At 32.6% G+C, this 10,714-nt stretch overlaps 1 non-coding gene across 1 annotated transcript; it reads right to left on the bottom strand.

Moving 5' to 3' along the window:
- Positions 1-531: 531 nt before the first annotated feature.
- Positions 532-633, bottom strand: LOC111725720. Its single transcript, XR_002773731.1, has one exon. It is a non-coding gene; the product is annotated as a U6 spliceosomal RNA (small nuclear RNA).
- Positions 634-10,714: the final 10,081 nt, after the last annotated feature.

The raw sequence follows: 10,714 nt of genomic DNA, 5'->3' as shown, positions 1-10,714 counted from the left end.
TTCCAGTCTTGTGATACTTTGCTAAGAATAATGTTCTTCAACTCCATCCAGGTAAATAAAAAAGATTTAATGACTCCATTTTTATGGCTGAATAGTGTTCCATGGTATACATATACCACAGTTTGTTAATCTATTCATGTGCTAATAGGCACTTGGTGATTGTGAGTTGAGCTGCAATAAATATCTTTTCTCTGTCACTGTTTAAGGTATAGTTTTTAACAACAAAAAAATACTGATTTACAAAACTAGTTTGATTATCTGTCTTTTGAAAAGAAATATATATTTACTTAAACATCTGAAATACTTATATTTCTTGTCTTATTTAATTTTTGCCATTTTTGTTTCCTTATTTTAACTTACTTCCAATATTAATTCACTCACTTTATTTCCTCCAGATAGAGTTGTTAATGTTTCTGAATTTTGCTGGTCATTATCTCACTACCAAGATAAAGGCTGTAATTTGCCAACCATCGTGGACATACTGAACTAGAAAAATTGCTGTTATGAATCTTACATTCTTTTTTCTATTTTTAAAATATGGAACGCTTCATGAATTTGCATGTCATCCTTGCCCAGGGGCCATGCTAATCTACTCTGTTCCAATTTTAGTATATGTGCTGCTGAAGTGAGCACTGAACCTTATATTCTAATTGGGGTAGATGGAAATTAATCAACAAATAATAATTAAATAATCAAGAAAACATTTGATGAGCACTGTGTGTTCAAATAGAAAAGGATACTAGCAAGTGACTGGAGGCTTCTTAGAAGTGACCTCTGGGCTTTGACATCTCTGCTGTGGTGGGGGCTCTTGATGGAAAGGAAGTGTGACCATCACACTGTGACCAGCAGTGTGACCGTCATCTCCTCAGGCTTTCCCAATGCTCTTTCCTGTGCTTCTCTAGATTGATTCACACACACGAGTGCTCTCTCTCTCCTTCTTTCTCTCCCTCTGTCTCTCCCTCCCTCATAGATTCTGTTTTCCTTTCTTTCTCATTTTAATACAATGTACCTATTCAACTTGCACAGAGGAAAAAAAAGAGTATGTGTGCCTCAGTAAGACTAAATTTTTTTCTCTTTGGTAAAAACTGAGTGTCTCTCCATTTTGACATTTCATTAATTTTGTTTCAGGAAAGAAGTGAGTTGATTAACAGTGGAAAACATGACAATAGTTGCATTTTGTGGTCATATATTAATTTCATTCACATCAAATTAAATCAAAAAAGTATGTGAAGATTATATTGAAATGCTTTCATCATTGAGTTGAGATTTTTGAAAAACATTTTTTAAAAAAATTGGGTACATTCTGATTGATATTGTTATTACAGAAAGATGATTGGTATTATAGATACTACTATGATAAAATATTGCTATACTTCTAGGAAAGAATGAAGTACATTAATATCAAAGTAAAAGCATTAATTTATGTTTAAAATTTGTCTGCCTAGTCCTATAAAATACAACAATCATAACAATCTTGGAAAATTAGGGCTTTCATTTTATCATTAGTAAACCATAAGTTGTTATAATGTGTTTACAGTGTATTAAACAATATTTGCAAAGTCTTTACTTATTTTCAAATAGTTATTGCTAATAATTTAGTTTTATGAGAAGGTGATTTTCTTAGCCCCTTTCAAAGATCAATGAGATGATTTTGAGAGTGAAATAACTTGTCTAAAATTACGTCAGCTTCTTTTTATTTTGGGCAGTGCTAGCTCAGACAAATTTTTGTATCTGTGTAGCTTTAAGACAAAATCCAGATTTGGCTTGCTCATTATATTACATGATAGTTGGTTTGATGTTATTTAAAACTGTCTGAGATACTAAGTGCTTAGTGGGGTTTTGATTAGTAACTGGCAAACTTCAAAAGGCCTGGATATTTGGTTTGGATAAAACTTGATTAGTTTGGATGGCTGTCCAGATTTTCACCAAAGTCTCTGAGGGCCTTTTTCCAAACCTTCCCTGTCTGAATATTTTATTTTTCATCCATCTCCTAAGAAACTGAGTTTCATGTTTTTAGGACTGCATTTTCCAGCCAAATATTCTGGAAGCCTGCCTTTACAAAGACTGATAGGTCATATGACCAGCTATATTTTAGAACTTTTCTATTCATCATTTTTACTTATACAGAGAATTTTTCTATTATCAAGATCACGGGCTTTTAGAACTACATGGGAACTTTACATCATCTAGCCAATTCTAGCTGCATATGTTGGGAAAACGAATTCTTTAAGTTCGTATAGTTATGGAAGCTCAGTTGTTAAGTGTGATATAAGTAGTTCCAATAAGCCTATGGTAAGGGGTACATCAGATAATATACTAAAAATATCTGGCCGTCTTAGGCTAGGCACACATGCACACATGCACACACACACACACACACCCCTTTCTAGTCTTTCTTCTTTCTTTGGATATACAGTTAGTAGTGGATGAACAGAGACCAGATTCTGTATAAAGTGTTCTCTTTTGACCACAACTCCTAAAACCATCTTTCTGTTTCTCTCCTGATCTGGAACCATTATTTTTAGATTTTACCTAAAACAGAAAAGAAAAAAGCCATCTCATTTTTGTTTATGTCAATTCAGAGTGACACACATTCAAATATTTTAGACAAAATTGTTGGTGTTATCTCTGAGATAGACAACCATGGACTCCAGATTGTCAAATGTATTACAGATGTAACAATTTAAAAATTAACCATTAATGGGAAATGAATAGGGGTCATTAATTTCTTCTCTTAGTTATTAGGAATCTTCAAGTAGATCCTTTGGACATACTGTGTTGTAAGAAGGTGACAAGTTTCTGCAACCCTCTATCACTTGTTTATCCATTCATTATTCTGTAACCTAGAGAATAAGTATTAGCAATTTATTGGTCCAAGAATTTTTGCACATAGGACATACATTATTAGGTCTAATTATGGCATTTGAATAATTTTTGAGATACCCCTGTTTCCAGTACATTTAAAATAATGCCTTATTTGTTATTATGACAATCTGGGTGCTAAAATTTATTGGTATTATGTTTTCGATATCACTAGTATTATTACCATTTTATTACATAAAGAATTAATATCCTCTTTCTCTCTGAGGGAGAATAATGTTGGCATTTTCTTGCACTATAATTCATCCGTGAATGGGCATCATGTATTTATAAGGAATAAGGAGAAATGAGAAGTGTTGATGATTTTATCACAAGCTCCAAAACAGGAACATCTGCTTTTAAAAGAGGTTTTTAAGTAAATACATTTGTTTTTACATTTGGCAAAGTTGCTTTTTTAAAAATGGAATTTATGTCAGAGAAGCATTTTTGTTATGATAGTTTATTAATGCTTAGACATATAGAGAAATTATACCAATTCAAGCAGTTTTAATCTATCTTATTCACAAGATTTAAGATCGGGGTGAAAGAAACTCAAGAAATGTATGTAATTCCATGTATTCAACTATATAAGTATTTTCCACAGGTGAGGTAGAAAACATTTAAACATATTTAAAGAACATTTAAATTTATACATTATAAATAAACATTTATAATAAAAAATAAATGTTATAAATAAATTATTTTTACCTACTTTTCTTAAAACACCCTGTTTGGTTTTGCATAAAAGTTATGAAAGAAAGGCATCTTGGTACATGCCATTAGGGTATTTTTTTATTTTTTAAATATGTGAAGTTAACTGTAAGTCAATTATACCCAATGTTTGTTTTTAAAAATTTATTTTTAATTGATACATGAGGATCATATATATTTATGGAGTACAATATGATGTTTCAATACATATATACAATGCATAATAATCAAATTAGAGTAATGAACATATCCATCCCCTCAAACAAATTTCTTTGTGATGAGAATATTTAAAAGTCGTCTCTTTTAGCTATTTTGAAATATACAACCCGTTATTGTTAATTACAGCCACCCTACTGTGCAGTGGAATACTAGATCTCATTCCTTCTACTTCACTATAACTTTGTGCCCTCTAACCAGCTCCCCCCATTTTGCCCTACTTCCCTCCCCTTCCCAGCCTCTGGTAACCATTATTTTACTCTCTAGTTCTATAAAAACAACTTTTTTAGATTCCACATATGAGTAAGATCAAGTAGCATTTGTCTTTATGTGACTGTTTCATTTACCCTGATGTTTTCCAGGCTCAACCATGTTGCTGCAAATGATATAATTTCATTCTGTTTTATGGATGGATGGCATTCCACTGTGGAAATACAACACGTTTTCTTATCCATTCATCTATTGATGGATGCTTGGTTGATTTCCTATCTTGGCTATTGTGAATAATGCTGCAGTAAACATGGGTATCCAGCTATCTCTTTGACATATTGATTTTGTTTTACTTGAACATATACACTGTAGTGGATTGCTGGATCATAGGGAAGATCTAGTTTTAATTTGGGGGGTGAACTTTTATATTGGTTTCCTCACTGTCTTATACCACATTTTCCATACTTACACTTAACATTTTCATTTCCACCAACAATTTGTGAGTATTTGTTATTTTCTTTCTTTTTTTTTTCTGTCTTTAATCACCTTTCTAACTGGGGTGAGATGGTATGTTTTTGTGGTTTTGATTTGTTATTACTTGAGATGTTGAACTTTTTTTCATATAGCTATGGGACATTTCCATGGCTTCTTTTGAGCCTACTCAGAACTGAGTCTACTCCGTTCATTTGTCAATTTTTAACCAAATCATTTGGTATTTTGCTATTCAGTCGTTTGAATATATTCAGTTGTCTCATATATTTTATATGCATGAGTCAGAAATATTTTTCTCACTCTGCAGGTTGTCTCCTCATTCTGGTAATTCTTTTCTTTGCTGTGAAAAAGCTTTTTGGTTTGATGTTACACTTATGCTTGTGAAGAAGTCTTGTACGCCCTCAAAAAAAAAAAAAAAAAAAAAAACCTTGCCCATAACAATGCCATGAAGTATATACCCTCTATTTTCTTCTAGTAGTTTTGTAGTTTCAGGTTTTGCATTTAAGTCCTTAATCCATTTGAATTAATTTTTGTAAGTGGTGAGAGATATGGGTCAATTCATCGCCTCACTTTGAGAAGCATAGCCATATATAACTTTGAATCCACTAACTTGGACACCCTTTCATTTATTTGTGTCCTCTTTAATTTCTTTTAACAGTGTTTACAGTTTTCATTGCAGAAATTTTCACTTCCTTAGGTAAATTTATGTAATTTCTAGCAGTTATTATAAATTAAATTTCTTAGACAAATAAAAAATGGAAAACAATATACCAAATGGAACGATCCTTTGTGTTTCTGTGGCGTCAACTGTAAAGTCTTTTTTTTTTTTTTTTTCTTACTCTGGCTAAAAGTTTATTGATTTGATCTTGCAGTTATGGGAGGACATAAGCAGGTTACCTTCTATTCTGCCATCCTTCTGACATCACTCAGGTCATTGTTTTTACACAACTTGTGATTATTACATGGCTAGTTGCTATTCAGGAAGATGCAGATTGGAGGCTACCCATAGTAAATAAAAGGTCAGGAAGTTGAAGAAGCTTCTATTTTAATTATGAAAACATTCATAAATCTGGATGTATAGAGCATTCAGAAACATGCATCCACCTCTAATTGAAATTATAATTTTGGTCATAATATTATTTTTAAAAATACGTATATTTTAACTTTGCTGGATGAGACTAACATATTTTGTTGAAAACTTATTAAAAAGCATTTAAAGTAAAACACTTATTACAGAGACTATTAGAACTTTCTGGTCTTATGTGGCTTTCTAAAATAATTTAAAATTTATTAACCTAATTTTGCTATGGTGATATTTTACCCAAACCTTAATCTTTGATTTTCTAAAACAGATTTAAGAGGTCACTGTTACTACTTACCGCCTGCAATTATATTTCAGTGTGGTGAGGTTTACCTCTTTGTGAGGTCAACAGTAACATTTTAAAATCATTTTTCATAAAAAGTATTTGATTGCATTTTATTTGTTTTGTAAACTGATAGCTTTTCCTCTTAATGAGATGGTTTTAATTTACTTAAGTGTAAAAGCATATATGCTTGCCAGAATAAGAATGAAGAAATACAAAGCCAGACATCTGGGACTTGTTTTAATAGCAGCATGCTCATGGAAGGGTATAGAGCAGTTATTGCCATCCAAAGTAATTTTTTCATTAGTTTTCTTGGATCATCTATATTTAAATAGTAATCAAACAAACTTTGTTTGCAGATGTGTTAAAAAATATGCTGTGTTTTATAATGAGATCAAATCTTTCATAGTGCCTCAATAATAATGCAGGGGTTTATAGATTGAGATGCATTCTTTAAAGCTTCCCACCTTAGGTGGCTCCTGTGGCTCAAAGAGGTAGGGCGCTAGCTCCATATGCTGGAGGTGGTGGGTTCAAACCCAGCTCCAGCCAAAAAAACTGCAAAAAAATAAAAAGCTTCCCACTTTGATAAGTCACTCTCTTTAAGTCGAAGAGCATATTTCTTGAAATATACTTGTGATTGTATGGAAATCATGCTCTTTGTGCTTACATCCATACAGTCAGTCTACATGTTAAGTCATTTCTCCATTTTGTCAGTTATTTAAATATGAGCTGTGGACCTCTTTGAGGTTCTCTTAAATCACAAAGACACTTGAGGATAACACAGTAAATGTAATTAGCTTTAACACAAAATTTAGATTCTATAAAGATTTGTTCCATTTTTTGATACACACAGGTGAAATGCCTATATGCCTCTGGCCAAAAAAGCTGTTTGAGAGAGAGCATTGAAAAGACTTTGTGCAGGCATACTTGTAAGAAACTGAGGTAGAATCTCATGTGGCCAGGTTGGTTGTGAGCCTAACATGACCAAGGCTTCTTCTGGAATAGTATTTACTGCATTAATGAATTAAGGTTGACTTTATAAGGACAATAAAAAAGCCCTTTGGAAAACTGGCCAGATACACATCAGTAACCTTTCCTGATCTGTGCTGAGTAATGAAAGTCACTTGCTGATGGGTCTGGGAATGGAAATGTGCTTGGAGACCTCAAGAGAAGAGGAATTTACCCAATGCATATAGATATCTAATGGCACAGATGAAACTTGGGCTTGTGAAAGGCTTTTGAGAAGTCCAGCTTGAAAATTCCTTATAAAAGTTTCCAGCAAAAATCCAGACTTAAGGCCTATATGGGAGCAGAAGTTTGTACACAAATTCCTATGTGCCCAAGAAGTTTCTTTATGACTTGTTTAAAGATCCAAAGTAACAGCCTCCAAATGACAAGGCCAGCAAGGGCAAGTATTCCATCTGCCTTGTTCCTCCATAGCCTCAGGCATCATCAGATAAGAACAAAGAAGTAATGGCTAACACCATGTTCTCCATTAAGTTATATTAAATTGGGTTATGTTGAAAGAGTTATGTCAAAAGGTGTATGTTGAGTGGATTATCAGAAGCTAATCACGAGGTAGTCACATGATATTTAAATGGATCAATGAGGTCATTGCTGTATTGTGCACATGTACAAAAATTCCCTATATAAACCAACCGCAAATGAAGCTCGCCATTTTGCCTGAACGAGCAGATGGTCACCTTTATTTAAAACACAATTTCAATAAGCATGTTTATTCTCCACAACATTGCTTTTCTGGGAGACCCATACGGCAACAGATACAAGAGAAAAAACCGTCTACAAAGGGTGTTATTTATAGTTTTCAGTAAAATTAAATAAAGCTCTTCAGTATTACCTGGCCATTTCTTAGAATTACAAGTCGCACTTAAATGAGGTAGAACAATATAAAGTCATGATTCTCCATTTTTTATTGTGATTTTAGTCTATACACAATATATGAGAAAAATGAATAATCATCTAAAAATTCAAATGGTTGCGACAAAACATTTGATATTCAAGAATATGCTTCTATAACAATAATTCTCAAACATCAGGGGACAAATCAAAATAATTTACGAAAATATAAATCTTCTCTACATGCAAAAAGACTACAAGGTCCATAAATGAGAACATGACCTTTGGAGATAACGGACCTGACTTGGAATATCAACCCTGAACCTTGGACAATTTACTCTAAGTCAGGGATCATAAACTTTAAATGTCTACAGTGACCTGGCAAAAGCGAAATGAGTGAGGCTGGCCAGTCAAAGATTTGACAATCTGGAAAGCCACTTGTTTTCATGCTCAATGTTATTAGACCTTTTGATTTTCAAGAGAACATGGATATAGACATTTCTGAGTCTAATCCCCTAGTTTTTAAATGTTGGCAATTAATTAAAGTCTTTTTTAAAATACCTTCTTATCTGCAATTCATCCTTTGGGCACCATGATGGGTTCTCTACTTTCAGATTTTATTTCTTCACAAGGAAGAAAGTTTTTGTGAGATTCAATGATGTCAAAATTCCCAATATATTTCAAGTCTTTAAGTTGCATTATGCAGCTTTTAGCTTTTGTATTATTACAGAACATGGACTTAGGTTTTGATTTTTATTATATTATATTTAGCTGTTGAAATCTGTCAAATAGAAAGCAGAGCTTCTTTGCTAACTTTGAAAAATTATTTTCACAAGTTTTCTGCATAGATGGAAAAGATAAAAGATTAATTATATCATTGATATAATTAATTAAGCTACTTTGAAGACCCATGAAGTATTCCTGGGTGAAATACCTAGTCCATGTGGGTAACCAAGAATAACCAGAATAGCTCCTTGTTCCTCTTATATGTTTTATTTTAACAGTCTGTAGAGACTTATCACTAGACTATAGAGTTTCTAAAATACTTAATATACCTTTTAAATCTGAGAATCTATATGAAATATGAAAATATGAGGTTTGAGCCTATATGGAAATATGAGGATATGAGTTTGAATCTTGCTCCTGTCACAGAATTAGTTGCATGCCTTTGGTCAAATTAATTATTTTTGTCTATAAAAATGGAGATATTAGTATTTATCTCAGAAGGCAGTGTTGAGGGTTATGTGAGATAAAATATGCAAAAAAGCCCAATAAATGTCAATTTTTCTTCATCTCTATCATTTCTACCTTTAATAGAATAAAACTTTTCATTTTAATATAATAATTAATTAGTTCCTTAGATAATCTAATTCTTTTTGTGTAAATGTGACATAATATCCAATCATGACTTATCATTTGGGTGGAAATTTGAAGAGAGATGAACCTTTAATTCTTGACATTTCATCAATGCTTGTACATTTTTGACTTGCATATTACATGTTGAGATTATTTTACCTATAAAAGAGCAAAATGTCTTTTTTTTTTTACTTTGATTTTAAAATATGTATTGGGTAAAGACATAAAATATGTTCCTCAACTACTATAACACTTCAAAAAAAATCTTGCACATGTTGATACACAAATCAAGGGATCATATAACTCATCAAGTTCATTTCTATAAAATATATTATTGTCTCACTTTTCCATAGAGAGATTCCTTTACTTTTTCCGTCCTATCAGTAGCCATTACTTGATAGGTAGCAGAAGCTGTTACCTAGTGCCCTTAAATGATTACAGGTACTGGGTGTGGAGTAGGAAATGATTCTTGGATGCTACTCTGGTTCTAGTTGTACAAATGGATATGGAATAACTCACACTTCAATGACCAATCATCTTTTCTAAGGGAACATCATAGCATATTAACTATGCGATGAACTCTATTATGGACATAATATTTAATATCTGGATCTGCTACAAATGGCAGCACTTAGTCATTATTAAAGACAAGTGAAACAAGTTACAGAAATGCATGAAAGGAGAGACACAAAAATGCTAATAGCACAATGTGGAATTGAGGTGATTCTTGATTTTGATTTTTAAATATTTATGTGTGTTTTTTGAAATTTTTATGGTAAGCAAATATTATACATGTAATAAGATGAAACAATAAATAAAGCTACTTTCATTGAAAAAAGAAATATGGCTGAGAATAATTATAGAAAAGTGGTCATACTTTCTAGGATCTAAAAGTGATTAATGGATTTTTACTTGAATTAAGCTATAGGAATAAAATGAAGCCACATTTAAATTGTCATAAAGCCAGGTGCAGTGGCGCACACCTGTAATTCTAACACTCTGGGAGGCCAAGGTGGGTGGATTGCCTGAGCTCAGGAGTTTAAGACCAGCCTGAGCAAGAGTGAGACCCTATCTCTAAAAATAGCTTGGCAGGTGCCTGTAGTCCCAGCTACTCAAGAGGCTGTGGCAAGAGAATCACTTGAGCCCAAGAATTTGAGGTTGCTGTGAGCTATGATGACATACTGAGGTTTCTGGGAGTTATGACACCATAGCACTCTACTGAGGGTGAGAAAGTGAGACTGTTTCTCAGGAAAAATAAAAAAGAAAAAAAGAAATTGCTATAATAGGACATTTATATTTTTATTCAAGTGATTTTAATTCCAAAAAGGCATATCTACATATCTAAACTTAAAAAGAATAAATATGGGGGTGGTGCCTATGGCTCAAAGGAGTAAGGTGCTGGCCCCATATGCTGGAGGTAGTGGGTTCAAACCCAGCCCTGGCCAAAAACTGCAAAAAATTAAAAAATTAAAAATAAATAAATATAGGTATGTAATATTCAAAAGAATAATTGGACAATGATTAGGCTTTAACAATAAGTTACTCTGCATGAAAAATGTAACTATGACATATCTCTACAATCAAATGAACCCCCTTCTTTTCAAATGATCTCTTCAGAAATTTTTCTCATTTAACACTGCTCATAATAT

This window comes from Otolemur garnettii, unplaced genomic scaffold (assembly GCF_000181295.1).
Source record: "Otolemur garnettii isolate 467f Iridium unplaced genomic scaffold, OtoGar3 scaffold00002, whole genome shotgun sequence".
Classification (NCBI taxonomy): domain Eukaryota; kingdom Metazoa; phylum Chordata; class Mammalia; order Primates; family Galagidae; genus Otolemur; species Otolemur garnettii.
Note: the sequence above shows the minus strand (reverse complement) of the source record. Positions and strands in the feature narration are given on the sequence as shown.